The sequence below is a fragment of the Bombina bombina genome, chromosome 4 (genome assembly GCF_027579735.1).
Source record: "Bombina bombina isolate aBomBom1 chromosome 4, aBomBom1.pri, whole genome shotgun sequence".
Classification (NCBI taxonomy): Eukaryota; Metazoa; Chordata; class Amphibia; order Anura; family Bombinatoridae; genus Bombina; species Bombina bombina.
Window position 1 is genome coordinate 350,579,291 of NC_069502.1, and position 27,318 is coordinate 350,606,608.

A 27,318-nucleotide genomic window follows, 5' to 3' on the forward strand; every position below is an offset into this window, starting at 1 on the left:
CAAAACTTTAAAGTTCTGTGTCGCACGATAATAAGCAAATGCCTGGTAAGAGTGTGCTATCATCTGCTTCACAACGTCTGTTAAATGACAGTTTGATGCTAGTAATGGTCGTGGGAAAAGTGTGGAAGGTAATGAAAATGTAAATTGTTCTATTTTTACATCCTATTTTCATATGAAAAAAGATGATTAAGGCTTTTTGCCTGACAAGGTGATAGCTTGATGTGCACATCACACTGACATAATTTGGAATCTTAATAACAAAGCTGCAAATTTCCTTTAAAGATACATAATTTATCAGTTCATTTTTCCTAACTATAAGCTTGTAAGATTTTAATATCTTTCCACCATATAAGAGTTATGTTTTGCTTAAAATCTGAAGCTGGAAAAGTATTTGTCAAAATCATATCAAGAAATATTTGTTACTCATGTATTCCAGATTCTAAGAATTATATATCAGTGAATTATTTGTGTGTTAAATAACCAGAAAAAAAAATCAATATATTCAAGCAATAGTTCAGTACATTTTATTACATTTCAAATCATGGCAGTTCATCCATATTTTTACAAGGTAGCCATGTAAACTGCACAAAGATGAACCACATTGGCTTAAATGTACCATTGAAACGCACTGGTTTAGTTTGTTTTCATTATATATTTTTTTTTACAAAGAGAGATAGAATGCTCAATAATATTAAGGAGAAAATAGCAATGGATGGAGCATACATGTCTTCTTATACAAATAAATCAATAATGAAGGTTCAAATAATAATTAACCATGTATTGCTTTGTGGTCTAGGCTGGACATGTTGGGAGCGAAACAGGTGCAGTGCATAAAAAAACAAGAATTTTGCCCTGGCTGGAGATGCTCCAGGCAGAAAAGTAGACAGATCTTCCCTGGTCATGATACTATACACATTAACCCTTTATTTGATGATGCTGAACAATAATCTATCTCCATATTTTGGAATCTATAATCAAAAGTCATTAAAGGGTCATGAAACTCAATTTTTTCTTTCATGATTCAAAAAGAATGCAATTTTAAACAATCTTTCAATGCATTTCTATTATTTAATTTGTTTTGTTTTCTTGGTATTCTTTATTGAAAAATCATACCAAGGTTGTACAAGGAGCTGCTGATTGGTGGCTGCACATTAGGGATGGGTGAATTTGTTTATATTCGAATGTTAGAACAGATGTTATTGTAGAAATTTGATTTACATAATCAAATGTTGATAAGAATGAATATTCTTAAAAATTCTATAATCAAATGTTATTTACAGTTTTTGAATGTCACTTTTGAATTAGAATGTTCATAATTAGATCGAATGTCCACATTCAAAATTTTGAATGTGACATTTGATTTAACAAATACTATTCAGAACAGAAGTTCAATAGTTAATGTGGTAGGGAATTTAGTAAATTGATACATAACAGATAAAAATATATAAATTCAAATTTTTCTATTTCAAATATTACATAATTTGAATATTACATTTAAAGGAATTATTCATGATAGAGCAGGCGATCTTAAGCAACTTTCTATTTTACTCCTACTATCAGTTTGCCTTCGTTCTTTTGGTATCTTTTTTTTGAAAAAGCAAGAATGTAAGCATAAGAGCCAGCCCATATTTGGTTCAGCACCTGGGTAGCACTTTCTGATTGGTGTCTAAATGTAGCCACCAATCAGCAATCGCTACCCAGGTGCTGAACCAAAAATGAACCGGCTCCTATAATTACATCAAATAAAGATACCAAGAGAAGGAAGAAAATTGATAATAGGAGTAAATGAGAAAGTTTCTTTAAATTGCATGTTCTATCTGAATCATGAAAGTTTATTTTTGACTAGACTATTGCTTTAAAGAAAGCATTAGAAATACTGTACTATTACAAATATATAAATTCTATTTTTTTTAATTTGAATAGTGCATAATTTGAATCGAATTATTAGAAAAATTTGATTAAATATTTCATTCAAAGAAAGCATTAGAAATACTATTACATTAAACAAATGGTAGAATGTTGTACAAACATTTGAAATTCAAAATGAACAAACGAATGTGTTAAAATTTGTTTAATTTTTTGAATGTTGCAAAACATTTGTCTATCCCTACTGCACATACAGTACTGTGTAAAAGTCTTACGCCATCATTAGATTTGTTGTTTTAGAAATGGTATAATGACCATATATAATTATTTCTCAGACTCTTTATCAGAATACAACCAGAAAATAAAGGATATTTGTATGCAGTATTTAAAAACAGAACACAATCAGAAAAAAAAAACAGATTCTATAGGCTAATGTGGCAAGTATTTAGTGTGACCTCCCCTTACACTTGAGAAATAACAGGAACCTGGCTCTCGTAAACCTAAATGGAATGAAACTCTAATTAATGTCATTGCTAACACCTGTATTTGTCCTACTATTTCATGTCAAAATGACTGCAGTTAAAAGGTCAATTCCACCAGGTTTGAGCAAGATATGCTTGTAGTATGAGTCTAATTCATTGGAAGCTTACTAATAAGACCAACTTTCAATCACCTTATTCTATTCAAAATGCCTCACATAATTTGACAGTCATAAAATCATACTTTTGCATCAGCAAGGCCACTCTCAAAGGGAAATCAGCAAACTGGATACTCAAGATGTGGTATTCAAAATGTTATAAAGAAAGTTGAAGAATCAGGAGAGGTCAAGGACAAAAAACTTTCAAAATCTGGGGGTCGATCCGATATAAATCGTCGCCCGCAAAAGCCGGCGACGCCAATATTTGCGCGGGTTTGGTATCACATATACGGCGTAACCTAGAAGTTACGCCCGTATATTTCTGCCGTCGCCCGCAGTTTTTTGGGCCATAGGCAGGTATACCAAACCCGCGCAGTTTGGTATCCAATATGCAGCGTAAGGACTTACGTGGCGAAAATGGAGAAAACTTACTCCATTTTCACCTCGCCACAAAAAGCAGCCGTAAGAAGCCTTACGCTGACTATTGGAGCCCCGTAACTCCCTAAACTAACTAGAAAATAAACCTAACACCTAACGCATGCGCAATGTCTATCTCCCTGTCAACCACGATCCCCCCCCCCCCCCGAAATCCCTAATAAAGTTATTACCCCCTAAACCGCCGCTCCCGGACCCCGCCGCCATCTACATAAACTAACCCCCTACTGTGAGCCTCTAAAACCGCCGCCATCTACCTTATCTATCCCCTAATCTGACCCCTTACACCGCCGCCACCTATATAAAAATTATTAACCCCTAATCTAATCCCCCTATACCGCCGCCAGCTATATTAATATTATTAACCCCTAATGTAAGCCCCTTACACCGCCGCCATCTCTATTAAAATGATTAACCCCTAATTTAATCTACCTACCCCGCCACCAGCTATATTATCTATATTAACCCTAAGTATATTATAGTTAATATAGTTATTACATTATATATATTAACTATATTAACCCTAATTATATTAGGGTTAATATAGATAATATAGTTACTATAGTATTTATATTAACTATATTAACTCTATCTAACCCTAACTAAATTTATATTAAATTAATCTAATTCATTTATAAACTAAAATATTCCTATTTAAATCTAAATACTTACCTATAAAATAAACCCTAAGATAGCTACAATATAATTAATAATTACATTGTAGCTATGTTAGGGTTAATATTTATTTTACAGGTAAATTGTTAATTATTTTAACTAGGTATAATAGATATTAAATAGTTATTAACTATTTAATATCTACCTAGTTAAAATAATTACCCAATTACCTGTAAAATAAATCCTAACCTAAGTTACAAATACACCTACACTATCAATAAATTTAATAAACTACAAACATCTATCTAAAAATACAATTAAATTAACTAAACTAAATTACAAAAAAAAACAAACACTAAATTACAAAAAATAAAAAAAAATTACAAGATATTTAAGCTAATTACACCTATTCTAAGCCCCCTAATAAAATAATAAACCCCCAAAATAAAAAAAATTCCCTGCCCTATTCTAAATTCAACAAATTTCAAAGCTCTTTACCTTACCAGCCCTTAAAAGGGCCTTTTGTGGGGCATGCCCCAAAGAATTCAGCTCTTTTGCATACAAATACAATACCACCACCCCCCATTACAACCCACCACCCACATACCCCTATTCTAAAACCACCCAAACCCCCCTTAAAAAAGCCTAACACTACCCCCCTGAAGATCTCCCTACCTTGTCTTCACCACACCGGGCCGAACTCCTGATCCGATCCGGGCGATGTCTTCCTCCAAGCGGCAAAGAAGAATTCTTCCTCCGGTGATGTCATCCTCCAAGCGGCAAAGAAGAATTCTTCCTCCGGCGACGTCTTCCTCCAAGCGGCAGCAAAGTCTTCATTCTTCCGGCGGCATCTTCAATCTTCTTTCTTCGCTCCGCCGCCGTGGAGCATCCATCCCGGCCGACTGCTGAACTTGGAATGAGGTACCTTTAAATGACGTCATCCAAGATGGCGTCCGCCGAATTCCAATTGGCTGATAGGATTCTATCAGCCAATCGGAATTAAGTTAAAAAAATCTGATTGGCTGATTGAATCAGCCAATCAGATTCAAGTTCAATCCGATTGGCTGATCCAATCAGCCAATCAGATTGAGCTCGCATTCTATTGGCTGTTCCGATCAGCCAATAGAATGCAAGCTCAATCTGATTGGCTGATTGGATCAGCCAATCGGATTGAACTTGAATCTGATTGGCTGATTCAATCAGCCAATCAGATTTTTTTAACTTAATTCCGATTGGCTGATAGAATCCTATCATTCGGCGTCTTGGATGACGTCATTTAAAGGTACCTCATTCCAAGTTCAGCAGTCGGCCGGGATGGATGCTCCGCGGCGGCGGAGCGAAGAAAGAAGATTGAAGATGCCGCCGGAAGAATGAATACTTTGCTGCCGCTTGGAGGAAGACGTCGCCGGAGGAAGAATTCTTCTTTGCCGCTTGGAGGATGACATCGCCGGAGGAAGAATTCTTCTTTGCCGCTTGGAGGAAGACATCGCCCGGATCGGATCAGGAGTTCGGCCCGGTGTGGTGGGCTGGTAAGGTAAAGAGCTTTGAAATTTGTTGAATTTAGAATAGGGCAGGGAATTTTTTTTATTTTGGGGGTTTATTATTTTATTAGGGGGCTTAGAATAGGTGTAATTAGCTTAAATATCTTGTAATCTTTTTTTTATTTTTTGTAATTTAGTGTTTGTTTTTTTTTGTAATTTAGTTTAGTTAATTTAATTGTATTTTTAGATAGATGTTTGTAGTTTATTAAATTTATTGATAGTGTAGGTGTATTTGTAACTTAGGTTAGGATTTATTTTACAGGTAATTGGGTAATTATTTTAACTAGGTAGATATTAAATAGTTAATAACTATTTAATATCTATTATACCTAGTTAAAATAATTAACAATTTACCTGTAAAATAAATATTAACCCTAACATAGCTACAATGTAATTATTAATTATATTGTAGCTATCTTAGGGTTTATTTTATAGGTAAGTATTTAGATTTAAATAGGAATATTTTAGTTTATAAATGAATTAGATTAATTTAATATAAATTTAGTTAGGGTTAGATAGAGTTAATATAGTTAATATAAATACTATAGTAACTATATTAACTATATTAACCCTAATATAATTAGGGTTAATATAGTTAATATATATAATGTAATACCTATATTAACTATAATATACTTAGGGTTAATATAGATAATATAGCTGGCGGCGGGGTAGGTAGATTAAATTAGGGGTTAATCATTTTAATAGAGATGGCGGCGGTGTAAGGGGCTTACATTAGGGGTTAATAATTTTAATATAGATGGCGGCGGTGTTAGGGGCTCACTTTAGGGGGTTATAGATATAATATAGCTGGCGGCGGGGTACGGGAGCGGCGGTTTAGGGGTTAATAACTTTATTAGGTTGCGGCGGGGTAAAGGAGCGGCGGTTTAGGGGTTAATAGCTTTTTTATTGTTAGGCTAGTGAGGGGGGATAGCGGATAGAGGATTAGACAGTGCGGGCTATGTTAGGGAGGCGTGTTAGACTTGTCGGGCTATGTTAGGGAGGCGTGTTAGACAGTGCGGGCTATGTTAGGGAGGCGTGTTAGACAGTGCGGGTGTTTTAAACTTTAGTTAGGTTTTATAGGCGCCGGCAGTTTCTAACGTGCCGCAAGTCACTGGCAACGCCAGAAATTTGTACTTACGCAGATTTCTGGACATCGCTGGTTTGTGAGACTTACGGCACGTTAGCATCTGACGGCGACTTATATGGGATGGCTCGAGTTGCGAGCTGAAACTGCGGGCGACGCCGGTTCCCTCGCTTGCGCCGCAAACTGCGATCGATATCGGATCGCGCCCCACATGAGAAGTTTCTTAGAGTTTCTTTTTTGAGAGACCAGTAGAAGTCCAGCAAGGACCTGGCTCGACATCTGGCAGCTTCATTGGGATGCCAAGTTGACCCTTCTACAGCCCGAAAAAGCTTGATCAGGAATAGTCTTTGTGGAAAGGTAGCAGCCAAGAAACTACTTTTTTTGTATGGGAACAGGGTGAAAAGGCTAAGATATGCTAAAACTCACAAAGATTGGAATCAAGATCAGTGGAAAAAAGTAATATGGAGTGACAAATCCAAGTTTAACATTTTTGGGTGCAATCGCCGGCAATATGTGAGAATAATTTGGGATAGAGATGGAAGAATTAGTGCTTGCAGCCTTCAGTAAAACATGGTTGAGGGTCTGTCCTGGTTTGGGGCTACATTACTGCCAGTGTTGTTGGTGATATTGTCCAAATTGATGGTATCATGAATGCTGAAAAGTACAGAAAGGTTTTAAGTAATCATGCCATTCCATCTGGAAAGGGCCTGATTGGGAATAGTTTTATTTTTCATCATGATAACGATCCCAAACACACTGCTAATTCAGTGAAATCATATTTGGATAGGAAAACAGGTGATAAAACACTGACAGTCATGAACTGGCCTCCACAGAGTCGAAAACCTGAATATTATAGAGGCAGTATGGGATCACCTGGACAGAGAAAGAAATACAAGACAACCAACATCTAAAGAAGAACTTTGGGAAGGTCTGAAAGATGCCTGGTATAATATACTTCAGAAAACTTCAGCACAGTCTCTAAAAAGAGTTCAAGATGTGCTTAGTGCAAAGGGAGGTCACACTAAATACTGAATTTTGCCCAAGGAAGCAATTTTGTTCTGTAAATTTATTTTTTTAATATTTTGTGTACATATTTACTTTGTTTTCTGTTTAAAACTTAATAAATAGACCAAAATGGCTGCTGCTTCTTAGATTGCGGGAAGCAGGCTTGCATGTCTAAATCTGCCCTGCAAGGGCTCTGGAGCAGCTTACGCTGTTTCATACATTGTCAAGGTATATGTAAAGATTAATATGTATATATTATAAAATATTTGGCTAATCAATACCAAATGATTTATTAATTCATAAAACATTAAATTGAGATCAAAGTTCAATCTTCCCCCATTCAGTATGCAAAGTTACAATGTAGGAGGATAGAAAAACAAGGGGCGCCAACATAGTGTGAATCAGTTTGGAAAACTGGAAAACAGTAGTTATAATAAAATCTACTCACAAGTGGAGTGGCAGCTAGAACCAACTGGGTGCATACAGGCAGGCTGACATTCAGGACCAGCAGTCAGTACGCTGGGGGTCTCACCCGGGAGACCTGTGGGTAGGTCAGATGAGGTAGATGGAGTCGGCTGTGTATCGTCTGGTGAGCCGGATCGCCACTGTGGAAGTCCAAAGGGCTGTGTTGTTTATCCCAAAAGGGTAGCTGCTCACACGATCAGCCTTGTTTCCAAACGAGTTTACAATGTCAGTGTATGGAACAAAGGGATAAAAACCAAACTGGGTATAACCACTGCAAACTGTGGTAATATTAAAAAGGCACAGAAAACCGGGTCTGTCTAAAAACAAGTATTTAATTGCTACGCGTTTCTCAGTCCGTAAAGGACCGTTTCCTCAGGCATATACAAAGGTGTTCAACAGGCTACCATTTATACCTGACAGTGACCCGGAATCAAAATGTGGAGGTCATCTCCAAAGAATTGACAATAAAATGTTAAAAAACAAAAATACAATAAAAAATGGAACATGTATCAAAATTGTGTTTGAGCAGCAATCAGATAATATATTCATATCATGAAAAAACAAAAAACAAAAAGAAGGGGGGCGGAGCCAACTACAGAAGAGATAGGACGTTTGCATCTCGAGCTCCTGCAAAATCTTTTAACATATAGCGTATAAAACATTTAATTTATGCTCTTGAATCTTTCTCTAGAATCCCTTTATCATAAGGGGAAAAGCAACCTTCATACAGCTTTATTTAATACGTTTTAAGTGCCTACTCTGACTTCTGAGCGGTGAAAATCTACAAGACAGCTCCATGTGGCTGCAGTGATGCAGAGCTATACCGCATCTTATATTGGATCCTAGGCTGCACTGCTGGACATGGCAGACTTTACTGAGCTGGTGAGAAGATCGTTAAAGAAATTGACCCAGCAACTGGACTCCAACTTCCAGAGTCTGGTACTCGCACTTAGAGAGCAGCGTGGCACAGTCACTAATTCTACAACTAAAATGGCAGCTCCTGTCGATCCCGACGAGAGTGATGAGGCCTCACAGACGAACAACAGAGATCTAAGTTCTGGGCTGGGACTGCCACGACCATATATAGAACCTTCTGCACGGGAGTCACATTTGGGCGCAAATGAGAGCCTAGCAGGTGAGAGGAGATCAATTTCACTTGAGCCGGTCAGAAAGGAGCTGAGGGCTGGGATCGGAACATCACGACTGGCTACTATCCCGATGCAAGCAGGCGGCTTACACCTAACAAAGGAGAACTTGATCCCCGGCCTCAGTGGGTCTCTTGATACCATGCAGCTCGATGGAACCAGAAATCTACCCACTGTGGCAGAGTCGTCCACACCAGATATCAGTAACGTCTCTTATCTTCATACAGAGATGCCGCTCTTTGCTTTGAGAGCCGTGATTCAATGCACCAGACCGGGTGAGGCTGTCAGCACTACAGACAGCACGGTGCATATCTTCAGCGAGATGCTAACTACCACGATCTGTAAAAATATAAAGCAGGCAAGGCGCTCACTTGGCTCCTGTTTTGGCCGTCTCAGGATTAGCGCTACCAGAAGAGGAATTGGGTAAGGTCTCAAAGTCCCGTGCAGCTCTCCACAGTCTACTAGTAGCACACTGGATCGATACCTAGATAGGAATCTGGGACTCTAGCTGCACTCACCCAGCTTTATTGAAAGTCTTTGACATCTGGGGTTTATTAAAGAATATTTCATCATCCCAGACATTATACTCCACTCTAGCTCAGATTCCCTTTTGATCCGGGAGGATGAAAGCCGCAAAAAAATTTTAGAAGCCCACGCTGACATAGAAAGATATGGCATATCACTGCTCTGCTAGACTGTCGAGGTTGCTGCTCTCACGGTTAACTTCTCCAGTCTTGTTTTTTATACCTGACCGCTATTGGGACACTAAGGTGAGATACTGGGACTTTAATGGGCTTTGCAAATATAGCCATCTTGGTTCTCTCTCCCCGGTAACGGTGAGGCACTCAACATGTGACATATTGGAGCTTCCAGGGATAATTAATTGCGGCTGCTTGATGTTTCACATACCATCCTACGCTATGCATATTACCAAGCCCCATGTGGAATTGGGTGATGGTCAGCCAAAATCCAAGTTTAGCACCCATATTACCCTGCTGGACCTAGGGACATTTGCAGGCGCTGACTCAAGAACCCAGTAACATTCTTATCAAGCTCTCAAGGACAGTATGAACCCTCTTAACATTGTACTTTCGTATATTCATGCCTATATGTTTCCCATATTAGAGGGTAGTACGACTGTTTATTATATGCCTGTTATCTGAACAGTTTATCGTTAGTCATTATACTAGTTAGGTATGCAAATGAAACTATTCTTATTACTATGTTGTAGCTAGATCACACAACATTTTATGAGACTCTTAGATTGCTCTTATTTTATCCCCAAGTTTTTACATTTATCTCTATGTCACAAGTGACACTTGAGTTACCTCACAGTGTTAGTGTAGAGTGGGGGATCATGATACCTCAATTTTTGTTCCCTTTGCTTTCTCTCATAAGAGTGTAGGTCTTAATAGCTCTATGCCAGACTTAGCTACTGTAAAAATTTGGGGCAGCTGTAACTGGACTTGCCAGAGCCTGTATTAGCATCCTCTTCAGCATTCCCTTTTTATTCACCGCTTTTTAACCATGACATATTAGGAACATATATTTTAACATTGTCATGCAGCCTAAATTATGTTCTACATATTTCCAAGATTTACACTATCTGTATTCACCCACCTGTTATAGAGATCTGGACTTCAGCGCTAGTCATGCATGTAAAAAACTTCCAGCTCTACTAGTTTTTCTTATTTTTATGCTTTTCACAGAGACGGGTAAAATCCTCACACGATTATATATTAGTAGTATTCTATGGTTATAATACTAGTAACATCCTACAGGATGTATTTTGCTGTGAGAATACTTGCATTCCTGTTTAAAGCCATACTTTGATTATTAGTAGATTGAGAGGTCCTGAATAGCCTATATATATACTACACTATATCTTACCTCCCACATGGCTTAATAACAACTTTGTATTCTACTACGCCAACCTGGCACAGCTATTGTGATTAGAGCTTTTTAGAGATTAGCAGCAAAATTAAGGGATTCAACTTGTTAAGAAATGTTCACTGCTGACTAACTGAATGTGGTTAACCTGATAGCTTCCAGCTACCTATGTTTCATGTCTATATATAAATACCTGGGCAGGGGTATTGAAGACTGAGTTAGTCTTATGTTAAGTTTTTTTTTTTTATGGATTGATTATTATTTCTATGAAAACGCTGGTGTTGTAGACCCTTGCTCATATAACCTATATCTAGATCTTTCCTAAGAACCCCCTAGCTGCATAGAGGTAACTCTGGTATATACTTTCAAATCATTCTAAGTTAGAAAGTTCACTATAGACACACTAATTGTATGTCAGGTTGTTACAGTGTATATAGATAGTGTATGGTTATTTAGAGGGGTTCTGTCTGCTAATCTAAGCTTGTTCTACTGGATGCGGCCGGGCCAGTGGAATGGGCATTATACATATAAAACACAGAAGGGACTCCTCTCCTCCCTTTCCCGCCGGTACTTGTTGCCTGCGGGTCATACCCCTACTCCCTTTCCCCTTGTCGCCGGTAGATGGCATCTCCCTAGGTGAGGAGTCCCTCTAGAAGCCCTCTATATCTCGTTTTATACCATGTATCATATTACTTATTTTATATCTTATATTACATACATCCTGATGCTCTGATGTGAGAATAATCGTTCTAGAATGTAATCTGATCCATATTATGCATAAAAGCCCAGGGTCTCCGAGCAGATTTCTATTTAAGCATATGTATAGAGTTCAGCTATAATGATGACAGCCCGGAAAGTTTGTAAACTTCAATAGAATCTATGGCTCCGTCCCCCGCCCTCATAGCTATTGTTCACCCTTATTTTAGGTGGACACATAAGCGGTATTAACCCGCCACAGATATCACCTTGTCATAAGTAGCTCTTAGTCTTCTGTCTATCAAGTAATTGAGGCACTTTGCCCCCTGTTCATGTGTATCTACTAGGAGCAACTTGTTATGTCTCCCTATAATCTGTCAATCTTTACACAATAAATACACCTATTTTATAATTAATATATCTCTCTATAGGAAGTATAATTTTCTTGGGATGTTTGAATTCTATCATTTTATTATGTATCTACATAGGAAACAAAAGGAAAAAAGAGGTAATGCTTGATTTTATGTATTTGATTTCGTATATGCATACAATATTTTCTATATTTGTTTCTATGTCCAATTGGTGAGATACATATATAATACTTGAATTGAGATCTCTTTATTCTCTTATATGTAAAGATTTTAATATCCAATGGATAAACAATGTTTTGTATGCAATAATTACCAAAGTAATACAAAATGTACATTATGTTCATGTTTTTTTCTTATTTCTTGTATTGCCTCAATAAAAATCTTTGATTAAAAAAAAAAACAAAAAGAAAAAACATAAAAACAGCATGTATTTGCATTGATGAGTAACACCTGTGATAGTGTTTCTGAAAAAAAAAAAAAAAAAAAAAAAAGAAGCTAAACCTGTGTATGTATCCTATCCTATAGATATAAATGTTGTCACCTCAAAAGACTATTGGGTTATATGAAAATAAGATCCCAATGGTGACTATTGTTTAGTGTGCAAAACAAATCTGTATATTATCAATAAAGAATATATATAAACTAGAAAAAATATATATATGTTTTCCTCTGGGTTGGGCTTGAACCCTTGACCTTGTGTATGCTAGGCTTTTACTGATCTAAAAGAGCTATTCAGATATGACAACAAATGAGATTGATATCACTCAGAATATACCAAACAATAGTAGATAATATGGATGTATTAGAAATATGAGTTTGCAGAAAACATTGATCTTGTAAAGAGCCCTCATATCTTATATTCTAGAAACAAAAATAAGATGGTTATGGTCGATAGATTCTAGATAGAACAAGAAAAATGGTCTTTTATGTATCTAGATAATGATTTAAGGAACGCTATCTCAAACTAGCGGTCCCAAATATAAATTAAATGTCTATGTAAATGTTGAAGGTGCTGGATGAAGATTAAATGAAAGAATATAGCAATCCTTGTTTGGAGAGATATAAATACGCTATATGCTAGCTGTTGTAATACTGGTAAAAAAGTGATGTAAAAATGGTAAAAAATGGTTCATGGAAAAAACCTATTGAGAAATATTAGAAAATTGTATATATTAAAAAAACTAATGATATACTGCTAAAAAGTGTGTATATATAAAAAGAACCTTCGTTTAAAGCATATATTTTTACTAAATGCTAGCTGTGAAGGTTCTAGTGATACTGCTCATGATATTCTTTTTCTAAACTCATATTGATAATAAATTGTTTCAAATATTTTGGGTGGGATACGAAGCCGTGTCTATATATGTAAGGACCCTATGTTTAGTCCGATGAGCTATCTGGAAATAGCAAAGTATACAGGAATCTTAGTGTGGTTGACTCTAAACTAATCGATATAACATTAAAAATGCTGTACACTAATAGGAGTGATTCAACTCATTGATTCTTAGTGTTTGTGTGTATCTCTGATGGTGATGTCTTGATTAATAAATGTATTAGAAAATGTTGTAGAGAATCTATTGATGTAAACTGGATATGTATATGAGATCTAAATATGATGTATGTATCTGAGAAAATGTCGTAATAATGAATGTATGAAAAATATCGTTGGAAATCTATTGTTGTAAACTGAATGTAGTATGTAATGTGATCTCTGCATTACATTCTAATACATTTATTAATCAAGACATCACCATCAGAGATACACACAAACACTAAGAATCAATGAGTTGAATCACTCCTATTAGTGTACAGCATTTTTAATGTTATATCGATTAGTTTAGAGTCAACCACACTAAGATTCCTATATACTTTGAGATAGCGTTCCTTAAATCATTATCTAGATACATAAAAGACAATTTTTCTTGTTCTATCTAGAATCTATCGACCATAACCATCTTATTTTTGTTTCTAGAATATAAGATATGAGGGCTCTTTACAAGAACAATGTTTTCTGCAAACTCATATTTCTAATACATCCATATTATCTACTATTGTTTGGTATATTGCGAGTGATATCAATCTCATTTGTTGTCATATCTGAATAGCTCTTTTAGATCAGTAAAAGCCTAGCATACACAAGGTCAAGGGTTTGAGCCCAACCCAGAGGAAAAAATATATATATTTTTTCTAGTTTATATATATTCTTTATTAATTATATACAGATTTGTTTTGCACACTAAACAATAGTCACCATTGGGATCTTATTTTCACATAACCCAATAGTCTTTTGAGGTGACAACATGTTTATCTATAGGATAGGATACATACACAGGTTTAGCTTTTTTTTTTTTTTTTTTTTTTTTCAGAAACACTATCACAGGTGTTACTCATCAATGCAAATACATGCTGTTTTTATGTTTGTTCTTTTTGTTTTTTGTTTTTTCATGATATGAATATATTATCTGATTGCTGCTCAAACACAATTTTGATACATGTTCCATTTTTTATTGTATTTTTGTTTTTTAACATTTTATTGTCAATTCTTTGGAGATGACCTCCACATTTTGATTCCGGGTCACTGTCAGGTATAAATGGTAGCCTGTTGAACACCTTTGTATATGCCTGAGGAAACGGTCCTTTACGGACTGAGAAACGCGTAGCAATTAAATACTTGTTTTTAGACAGACCCGGTTTTCTGTGCCTTTTTAATATTACCACAGTTTGCAGTAGTTATACCCAGTTTGGTTTTTATCCCTTTGTTCTATACACTGACATTGGAAACTCGTTTGGAAACAAGGCTGATCGTGTGAGCAGCTACCCTTTTGGGATAAACAACACAGCCCTTTGGACTTCCACAGTGGCGATCCGGCTCACCAGACGATACACAGCCGACTCCATCTACCTCATCTGACCTACCCACAGGTCTCCCGGGTGAGACCCCCAGTGTACTGACTGCTGGTCCTGAATGTCAGCCTGCCTGTATGCACCCAGTTGGTTCTAGGTGCCACTCCACTTGTGAGTAGATTTTATTATAACTACTGTTTTCCAGTTTTCCAAACTGATTCACACTATGTTGGCGCCCCTTGTTTTTCTATCCTCCTAGATTTCCTGATTCATCACACCTTGGATTCAAGCGGAGCAAGCCATTTGTTTTGATCCTTTGAACTTTTGTTCTTTATATATCCTTTACATTGAATTTGGACTTTTTATCTCTGAACACTTATCACATATTGGACTTTTCAGTTTTTTGAGTTTAATCAAATTCAACTGTTCACATATTTTGTTGCAAGTCTTTAGTTCTTTGCAATATTCCAACTGATTTTTTGTTTAGGTATCACAATTGTTTCATGATTTTTTTGCTTATTTATCACAATTGTTTCAAGTCTTACGGTTTGTAACAAGTCACACATTCTCCTTTGATTAACAAGATTTCACTCAATCATATACACATATACACCTCTACTTTCACATACTTATCTGTCACGGTTCAACTCACACGATACCAGAGGAATTTCATTCACATCAACACAATTTCTATCAACACTACAGCGCGTCCCCTTAGTTTTTTCTTATAGAAAATACTTCTAAAAGTTACAATGTGTCCAAGTATGGACAATAAAACATTTTGTCTACTTAACTTAAACAACCATTTCAAAGAAAAGACAGGTTATCTCAAAGATAATCATCTGTATAGTCTATGTATTCCACATCTGAAAACAAAGGACTGTTTCCAAAAGATGTCCCACTGAGGTGTGAATTTAAAATCCCTATCAGTTGATCGCTGACCCTTATTTCTACTCTGAAACCATCTATATTTTGTGTCTCATAAGTCTTGGATAAAACAGTTCTATTCCACTGTAAAACAACCCACTATGCCAAATTGTTTTGGCTGGGTGAAGACACAGTTATCCTAATTAAAAGATAACATTTAAGTCACTGCAAAGAAAAGAATAAAAGCTTAAATTATTGTATAGATAAAATCAGTGAACCACTTCAAAGTAATATTAGCATGCTGGAGCCTCAACAGTACATGCCCATATATGGGTTTCCTGCCCAAGGTGTAGCCGATCCGTCTGTGAGTATGTTTGAAGCTACAAACATGTTCAAGAAATCATGACTACATAGTGATTAACATAGACGTGTTACTTAGTTCCTGCCTGTGTATTGAGGCAGTAAAAGTTTGACCAGCTAAATTATACTTTTAAACCCCTTGTTAAAATACAGCATATGAATATGAATATCTGTGGACCTAAACAGCAATGATTAATAGTAACAATTTAGATAAATGCTGCAAATAGATTTATACATATTTGACCATGTTTCCCTTTTATTTTATTTTTAGGAAAACAAGATATCTTTAGTCTTAAACACAGACATATGGATATTTTATATTTTAACATAAAAATTAATAACCCTACTATTTTCATTTCAGATCTGCATAGAAAAGATTCATGCATTTAGGATTAATTAGAAATATGAAATATGCTGTATTTGTATATAAATGTGGGGAAATGACTTGGTAACATTTTTAATGGATTTTAAGCTAATAAGTTAGCAGTATAAATTCTTTTGATATAATATAATGTTAAAAACAAAATGTAGTTGATATCGGGGTAATTATAAAAATGATATGATACTATCCCATCTATAATTAATATTGTAATTGATTAATGCAATGTTATAATATTGTTTAATATTATCATTATCTGGGAAATATTGTAAAATGTTTAGAAATGGTTAAATGAATCTGTTTGGTTGTCTGCTGCCCCCCCCCCCCCCCCCGGTTGACAAAATCCGATATTACAGCCAAAAGATTGACTGTTAAAAAAAAAATACATTTCCAAAGTATCCAATGAGAAGGGACAAGCACCGTGGGCGCGAACGAAAAAGATCATCAATAATTATATAAGGAATAGCTAAATGCAAGACAAGACAGTTTTTTGTGTGACTTGCTGAGACTGGTGATTGATAACTGGCGGCCATACTTGGGAACACATTCACTTAAAGGGACACTGTACTCAAAAATTTTCTTTCGTGATTCACATAGAGCATGCATTCTTAAGCAACTTTCTAATTTACTCCTATTATCAAATTTTCTTCATTCTCTTGGTATGTTTATTTGAAAAGCAAGAATGTAAGCTTAGATGCCGGACCATTTTTGGTGAACAACCTGGGTTGTCCTTGCTGATTGGTCAGCACCAATAAACAAGTGCTGTTCATGGTCCTGAATCAAACATTTGCTGGCTCCTTAGCTGAGATGCCTTCTTTTTCAAATAAAGATGGCAAGAAAATGAATTAAAATTGATAATAGAAGTAAAATAGAAAGTTGCTTAAAATTGCATGCTCTATCTGAATCATGAAAGAAAAAATGTGGGTTCAGTGTCCCTTTAAGCAAGGAGCTAAAACTTACCTTGATCTATGCGATAACTTTCCTTCAAATGAGATGATCTAAAGATATTTGGAAAAGATAACTACAAATTGGTTCAAATTGGTGATGTATAATTGTTCTAATTTTTAATATTTGAAACAAAGGTTATTGGTAAGACCATGTTCAAATTGTAGTTAAGAGATTTAAAAGAGCAGTTTGTATTTTTAGATTATTTCATAGCCTGTGTATTGTTAAACAAGTCTTTTGTATGCTAAGTAACTTATATGTGCAAAATATAGAATATGTATATATAACTTCTGGTGTTTCAATTAGAATATATATATTGTCCTATTGTTTAACTAAGCACTGTTAAAATTGTATTGCTTGAATGTTAGCAGCTAAATATCTTGGAATCTCATTGTGTTAACTGAATGAAATTCTATTGTGAATAAGGCTAGTTAAAAAGTTACAATTTGGGTTGCTTTGTAAAGAGTATAGCATATTTTAATAATTCATATACGTGTATAGAATTGATTCATATTCTTGTTCCTACAAATATATTTCAATATGTTTATAGATACTAAGAAAAATTAAAGAATTCAGGAATTTATATTAATTTTATGGATTCTAGTATATGCATATTTTATTGGGTTTTTAGTTTAAAGGATAATTATTAAATATATTGTGTTATAACCCAGCCATATACTGACAACATGAAACCCCATGTCTTTTTAAGTTTTATAAGCCCTTTTAAAACCTTCCAAAAATGTTTTCAGAATATGTACTAGATTACGAACGGTGCACTAACTGTAGCGCACAAGCGATATGGGGTATTTCTTGGCTTTTGGTGTGTGATGGATAATAGTGAATGTCTTAAAAGTTGAAAGTAAATGAGTTTGCATAAGCACAATTAGATTTAATGCACAGCGGGTTAGAGCAACTTCAAGGCTCAAGTAAACTGTTATGGAAGACAAAAAAGTGGTAGAAAACAAAAAAAAATGCATTGAGTTGTACAGTTAGGTGTGCTAGCTGGAGGCGCTGGTTCAGCTTGTATCAGTCGTTGGTATCTTCCTTTCCTTTCCTTCCTCGGTTGTATAACTCTTGGTGCAAAATAGAGTAAATATTACACTTATAATAACACTATTTGATTAAAAAAAAAAGAAAAAAAGTTGTGTTTAAAAAATGTAAGGCCTCAAAGATATGAGGTCTCATTTGTTTGAAAAAATATGCCCTGCAAAGAGCTTTTAACATAATAATTGGATACTTGTATAGTGCACAACCTTGAACTTAATCGACTTGCGGCACTGATAACAGGTATTATTATTACCCAACTTAATGGTACTCATTTTAACGACTTCGGAAGGATGAAAGGCTGAGTAGACCTTGCCACAGAGAAACATACATATACATGTCTTAATATGTAAGTACTGTATATATACAGTATATATATATATATATATATATATATATATATATATATATATATATATACAGTATATATATATATATATATATATACAGTATATATATATATATATATATATATATATATATATATACAGTATATATATATAATATATATATATATATATACAGTATATATATATATATATATATATATATATATACAGTATATATATATATATATATATATATATATGTATGTATATATATATATATATATATATATATATATATATATATATATATCAGGTGTCATCAGGAATAACGAAATATATATATATATATATATATATATATACGTATATATATCTCAGGTGTCATCAGGAATAACACCAACACCGACACTTGCAAAGTTCAACTGGGAGAGATGATGCAGAGATTCTTGGAAGGGGATATAAGAAAAAACAACTCTTGGAGATGCCGGGGATGGCTACTATTCCTTCAGTGTCCAGCAATGAAGTAATGTCCAATACTGTCAAACAATTGACATTTGTTACTACTTATACACACGGTAGCCACCTGATTACTAAAACAGTAAAGGAGGAATGGAATCTACTTGAGGCAGACCCTACATTACCATTTAATCAATGTGCAGCCCCCAGAATTGCTTATAGTAGAGGTCAGAGTCTAAAGGATTCACTAATGAGAACTGACATCAGCTCGGATCTGCCCCAGCAAACTTGGCTGGAACAAAGAAGAATGGATGCTTCAGGTGCACCAGTTGCATGGTATGTTGACTGGCACATATTTTCATCATCCTGAACGGAAGAGAAAATATGAAATTACATTTTGTTCTTACGTGCACTACTAAGTATGTCATTTACCTGTTAAACTGCCCTTGTGGGAAATTCCATACAGGCAAAACAGTGGATGATGCAAGGATGAGGATGGACAACCATCGCTCCAACATCCGCATGGCCATCACAAAATGGAAATCTGACCAACCAGTGGTCCGCCATTTTTTGGAGGCAGAACACATGGTGAAAGATCTAAGGTTCAGAATCATCTATCACGTACCGAGCCTAAAGAGAGGTGGGAACAGAGCTAAGATCCTCCTACAAAAAGAGTCCAGATGGATCTATGAACCGGGGACTTTGACACCTAAAGAACTGAATGTACACATTGGCTGGCAGTGCTATTTATGACGTCTCTTTGTGGGATGTTCTCATGGTTCATAATATGAGAGTCCACTAACAATAGATGAGACAGTGACTTAGGGGGGCATCCCATTGAATACCCTAGGGCCTGGATTAAGCTAATGTTAAAGTTAAGGCTGTATCCTTAATTTTTTTGTGGTTTTCTGAGAGTCCATGATTCGATCCCGATTGAGGAATATGTCCTCAGTCTTCCTCTGTGCTATTTGATAGCACTTTGCTGTATATGCATGGCCCTATTTGCTAATATTTCCTAATAATTTGGTTGCCACCTATTAGATTATGTAATTCTCTGATCATGTCATGTTGTCCGCCTGGGATGTGTTGTTTTTATGCTTACTTTTGTTTTTTGTATATACTTTTTTGTATATATGTTAGTCCTGTAGGGGGCATTTGTTTTTAATTAATTCCTTTTCTGGTAGTTAATATCCACATTTAGGGTCTGATCAGTGTATTGTCTTATATGTGTGTGGCTCTTCTTGGGTTGTGTGCTTGTGTTCTCTTGTTTGTTATGTTCTACGGCTGGGATAACAGCTGAGTATCTGGGAGCTTATACATCATAGTCAGGGTCTTGGAGTTTGTACCATAGGTATGGGGTATACAGACCCTGTTCCCTCAAAGGGTTCATTAGTTATCTCACCATGGGGCTGGGCCTCTTTTACGGGCCAAATTTGTGTTTGATCAGTGCTAGGTCAGGTGTGCGATTTTGATGCTTTAGTGCAGGGTAGAGTAATGCAACTGTGTTGTTGGGATTTGGTTGCTACAATACGGTAAGACACGCCCCCACTCTGTTAATATGGATGGTGTCTATTTGTTATGAGTTGGCTCACTCTGCCCCCTGTGATGACAGTGTGTTGTGCCTGTTACACAGTGAGAGGCTGGGATGCGGTAGTGTGTTCTGATTGGTCCGCGCCTTCCTTTACAATTTGTTAGTGGGGTGTTTGTTTAGCCTATGCGTGTGTATGAGGTGATGGTATGTAGACATGCCCTGGCCACAGTGATTGGCTTGAGGGCTTGAATGTGGGTGTTTTTTTTATTGTGTGTCATGAATCAGCTGAAGTATGTATCGATTATTGACGATTCTGCATCTAACGTAGGAGGTATGCAACTCAGTCTTTGAGAGTACTGGTTGTACCACTAAATGTGGAATATATAGTTTTTATACATGTTATGTTTATATTTAATACTTGAGCACTGATTTATGACTAATGGGTACTTTTTTCATTGGTGTAGGTTAATCACACGGACAGCCATGATTGGCTCATTTCTGAGGGAGGGGTCTGTAGGCCTTTAAAAGTTCTGCTTGTTGACTTATTGATTGTCAAAGGAAGGTACTGCATCTGGTTCCGAAACGTCACATGAAATACATTTTTGTTTGCCACAGACGTCTAAAGACCAGTGAGTGCTTATTACTACAATTTTATATATATATATATATATATATATATATATATATACTGTATATATACTGTATATATACAAATATAGACATATGCATAGTGCAGTTGAGCCCTTTGAAGTCAACATGAAAAATCATATTTATGCAATATTCATATTTAAAAGAACATATTAATTTATGTGAAAAACATTGGAATGTAAAATATCCTTAATTCCTGTTGAGAATAAACGTGATAGAGTTAGCGCATAAGTATGGGTGTTTTCTGCAGTTTGCGTACTCCATTGAAGTATATGGGTGAATACGTTAACGCGGTTGTGATATTTAAAGTTAAACGTTTTGTGCATGTCAGGTTTTTCACTTACGTGCTAACTTTTTACTTTCAACTTGTCATACAAGCTCAACTTGATGTGCGTAAAGAGCCCCCATCTAGCAAAGTTAACGCACAAGTGGGAGCGCAAAATACTGCCCTATGTTAGCTAACCAAAATAGTCTGTAAATATTAAATTACAAGAACCATGAATATTTCCTGAACATTTGGCTGTTTTCATCTATATAAATTTGTCAGTTAAATTATTTGTATTTGCAAATGATAATGAGACTATCATTAAAGCACCAACCAATAACTTTGTATGGCTATGTTTTGTTTAATTTATTGGTTAGTTATATTTTGTTTGCTATAACTGGCTGATGTTAAAACATCCCTAATTGGTTAATGGTCCCACAGAATTGAACTGATTATTTACCCTTGTGGAGAGAAACAATGGCCAATCAACTTTATTATAGTACCAATCAATATCTTTGTATGGCTGTGTTTTGTTAAATTTATTGTTGAGTTCTATTTTCTTTGATATAACTGGCTGATATTAAAACGTTAATGGCCCTACAGAATGGAACAGGTTATTTACCCTTGTGGAGAAAAGTAATGGCCAATAACTTTAGTATTGATTATTTAAATGTTTACAAGGCTGTAAGTTGCAGATTTATTTTTGTTAACTTTGAACTTTGTGTCTAAAAGCTGCAAATGTATTTGTTTTAGAGAGAAGGTTTCTTTTTCTTTCTTCTTTCTTCTTTACATCTCCCTGCTATATTAAATTCATCCTTTCCCAGTTTTCTACAGTTGTACTACTTGATACCTATGTTTTCTGTTGAATGTATATATAAAGACAACTTATATATCAATATATATATATATATATACAGTGGATATAAAAAGTCTACACACCCCTGTTAAAATGTCAGGTTTCTGTGATGTAAAAAAATGAGACAAAGATAAATCATTTCAGAACTTTGTCCACCTTTAATGTGACCTATAAACTGTACAACTCAATTGAAAAACAAACTGAAATCTTTTAGGTAAAGGGAAATAAAAATAAAAAACTAAAATAATATGGTTGCATAAGTGTGAACACCCTTTTATAACTGGGGATGTAGCTGTGTTCAGAATTAAGCAATCATATTCAAAATCATGTTAAATAGGAGTCAGTACACACCTGTCATCATTTGAAGTGCCTCTTATTAACCCCAAATACAGTTCTGCTGTTCTAGTAGGTCTTTCCTGACATTTTGTTAGTCGCATCCTACAGCAAAAGCCATGGTCCGCAGAGAGCTTCTAAAGCATCAGAAGGATCTCATTGTTAAAAGTTATCAGCCAGGAGAATGGTTCAAAAGAATTTCCAAGGCATTAGATATACCATGAAACACAGTGAAGACAGTCATCATCAAGTGAAGAAAATTTGGCACAACAGTGACATTACCAAGAACTGGATGTCCCTCCAGAATTGATGAAAAGACGAGAAGAAAACTGGTCTGGGAGGCTGCCAAGAGGCCTACAGCAATATTAAAGGAGCTACAGGAATATCTGGCAAGTACTGGCTGTGTCATACATGTGACAAAAATCGCCCATATTCTTCATATGTCTGGGCTATGGGGTAGAGTGGCAAGACGGAAGCCTTTTCTTACAAAAAAACCATCCAAGCCTGGCTAAATTTTGCAAAAACACATCTGAAGTTTCCCAAAAGCATGTTGCAAAAGGTGTTCTGGTCTGATGAAACCAAAGTTGAGCTTTTTGGCCATAATTCCAAAAGATATGTTTGGCGCAAAAACAACACTGCATATCACCAAAAGAACACCATACCCACAGCGAAGCATGGTGGTGTCAGCATCATGCTTTGTGACTGTTTTTCTTCAGCTGGAACTGGGGCCTTAGTCAAGGTAGAAGGAATAATGAACCGTTCCAAATACCAGACAATATTGGCACAAAACCTTCAGGGTTCTGCTAGAAAGCTGAACATGAAGAGGAACTTCATCTTTCAGTATGAAAACGACCCAAAGCATACATCCAAATCAACAAAGGAATGGCTTCACCAGAAGGAGATTTTAGGATGGCCCAGCCAGAGCCCAGACCTGAATCCAATTCAAAATCTGTGGGGTGATCTGAAGAGGGCTGTGCACAGGAGATGCTCTCACAATCTGACAGACTTGGAGTGTTTTTGCAAAGAAGAGTGAGCAAATCTTTTCAAATCAAGATGTGCCATGCTGAAAAACTCATACCCAAAAAGACTGAGTGCTGTAATAAAATCAAAAGGTGCTTCAATAAAGTATTAGTTTAAGGGTGTGCACACTTATGCAACCATATTATTTTATTTTTTTATTTTTATTTACCTTTACCTAAAAGATTTCAGTTTGTTTTTCAATTGAGTTGTACAGTTTATAGGTCACATTAAAGGTGGAAAAGGTTCTGAAATGATTTATCTTTGTCTCATTTTTTTACATCACAGAAACCTGACATTTTAAAATGGGTGTGTAGACTTTTTATATCCACTGTATATATATATATATATATATATATATATATATAGTATAGCTATATATACAGTAGATATATTAGATATATCCTTTGTTGAAAAGCACAACTAGGTAGGCAATGCACTACTGGAAGTCAGACAGCTGTTGGCTCAGGAACAGCAATGTACTATTGGAAGCCAGCTATCCCAGATGTGTTCAGCTAGCTTCCCGTTGTGCATTTCTGCACTGTCACTGACTTTATTTGTTTTACCCCTTAGAAGGGGTTAAATAGATAGTTATGTGCAAGCAATAGTGAAAAAATAAAACTCTTAAAGACATTGTCATATTTTACTACACTGCAATAGTAGCATCTCCCTATAAATTAGAAATGGATCCAAAAGAATAGACAGAGAATAAATAAGTAAATAAAAAAAATATATTAGTAGAAATGTAGATATAAAGCTTTAATGCTGAGTTCTATAAATGGTGCTTAGGTATTCTATTTAAAAATAAAAATAAAATGCTTTTAAATGGGTTTTAGGGTCCACATCTCTATATCTTTTAAAACATTTTATTCTGTCCATAAAGATATCAGTATAATTGGTTATTGCAATTTAAAGAAACAATTTAATTTTAAAATCATATTATAACTTTCCATAAACATTTCAGTAAATTTCCCTAAAATCCAGCCTTCTATATCATTATTTAGGCTTATGTGATGTCACCAGTGATGTAATGTAAAAGATAAGTGAAGAAATAGAGATTAACTACAAAATGATCTTGTATGTCTTCAAACAAGCACTTTAATCTATACATTGTCATTCTTTTGTGCTTTAAAGTAAAAAAATAAAATGTATTGCTATGGCATAGAGATAGAGACATAAATGGTTATATATGTTTATTTTATAACAGTGTTATAGAAACATATTAAATCAAGACGTGAATATCTTTAGTTGTGCAAAAAGATCAACAATGGACAAGGTTGTATGCTGGTATTCAAATGTTGGAGAAGAAGCTGTTCAAAAATAAATCTAACCTCAAATGTCAAGCAGGTTATTCACATATATTTGCTTTGTTTTCCTTGTTGCAATAGGCAAAATGAATTTAAAATCCGCAATGTTAAATGGGATATGGAACAATTTGACTTTTGATTATTTAAGATATGGAAAATGCAAATTTCAACTTGTCATATTGCTATTAGTCCTAAATTGCCCCTGTTCCAACTTTTTTGGAACGTGTTGCAGACATCAGATTTGAAATGATTGTATATTTTCAAAAATACATTAAATTCAATAAGTAAAACATCAAATAATGTGTTAATAATCAGCCAGATTATGAGTTTTGCATTATGAGTATAACGCTGCTCTTTCCCTAATGCTGCTATTACGAGTCTTGTAGGTATAGGTATACCGCACACTTTTTTTGGCCGTCACGCAACGTCAGTACCGCACTTTTAAAAAAGTCCTTTTTCAATTGGACTTCTATAGCGCCGGTATTACGAGTTTTGCCTGGGAGGCCAAATATTGAGCGGTATAGCCTATAACCACAAGATCTGTACCGCCATCTAAAGTCAGTAGTTATGAGTTTTACGATACAAAGCTGTAACATAAAACTCATAACTAAAGTGTTAAAAAGTACACTAACACCCATAAACTACCTAATAATCCCTCCCACATCGCAAATAATAAAATAAAATAATTAACCCCTAATCTGCCACTCCGGACATCGCCACCACTTAATAAATGTATTAACCCCGATTCCGGCACTCCCTGACATCGTTGCCGCTATAATAAAATTATTAACCCCTAAACCACTGCCCTCCCATATCGCAAACACTATTTAAATATTATTAATTCCTAATCTGCCGTCCGCCAACTCCGCTGATATAATAAACCTATTAACCCCTAAACCTAACCCTAACGTAACCCTAACCCTATCACCCCTAACTTAAATATAATTAAAATAAATCTAAATAAAACCTACTATTAATAACTAACTAATTCCTATTTAAAACTAAATACAAACTTACCTGTAAAGTAAACCCGAAGCTAACTACAGTATAACTAATAGTTATATTGTATCTATCTTAGGTTTTATTTTTAATTCACAGCTAAGTTTGTATTTATTTTAACTAAGTAGACTAGTTAGTAAATAGTTATCAACTATTTACTAGCTACCTAGTTAAAATAAATACAAAGTTACCTGTAAAATAAAATCTAACCTGAGTTACACTAACACCTAACATTACAATACAATTAAATAAATTAAATTAACAAAATACATTTATCTAAATTACCAAAAAAACCCCACTAAATTACACAAAATATAAAATACATTTTCAAAAATTAAAAACAAATTACTCCTAATCTAATAGCCCTATCAAAATAACCCCCCCCCCAATAAAAAAAACCCTAGCCTACACTAAACTGCCAATAGCCCTTAAAAGGGCCTTTTGCGGGGCATTGCCCCAAAGAAATCAGCTCTTTTACCTGTTAAAAAAATACAAACAACCCCTCAACTGTAAAACCGACCACCCACAAAACCAAACCCCTTCAATAAACGTAACCTCCCATTGCCCTGAAAAGGGCATTTGGATGGGCATTGCCCTTAAAAGGGCATTTAGCTCTTTTACATTGCCCAACACCCTAAGCTAAAAATAAAACCCACCCAATAAACCCTTAAAAAAACACTAACCTCTGACGATCCACTTACAGTTTTTGAAGACCGGACATCCCTCCTCATCCAGGCAGCAGAAGTCTTCATCCAAGCGGACAGAAGTCCTCCTCGAAGCCGGCAGAAATCTTCATCCAAGCGGGCAGAAGTCTTCATCCAGATGGCATCTTCTATCTTCATCCATCCAGCACGGAGCGGGTCCATCTTCAAGACATTCGGCACGGAGCATCCTCTTCTTCCGATGGCTGTTGAAGAATGAAGTTTCCCTTTAAATTACATCATCCAAGATGTTGTCCCTTACATTCCGATTGGCTGATAGAATTATATCAGCCAATAGGAATTAAGGGGAAAAAATCCTATTGGCTGTTGCAATCAGCCAATAGGATTGAGCTTGCATTCTATTGGCTGATTGGTAATTCGTTTTTATTCTTGATCATTTCTTTTTTTATTTTGTGTAATTTAGTGTTTATTTTTTGTGTGGAATTTAGATAAATGTGTTTTGTTAATTTAATTTATTTAATTTCATTGTAGTGTTAGGTGTTAGTGTAACTCAGGATATGTTTTATTTTACAGATAACTTGTATTTATTTTAACTAGGCAGCTAGTAAATAGTTAATAACTATTTACTAACTAGTCTACCTAGTTAAAATAAATACAAATTTAGCTATGAAATAAAAATAAAACCTAAAATAGATACAATGTAACTAGCTTAGGGTTTATTTT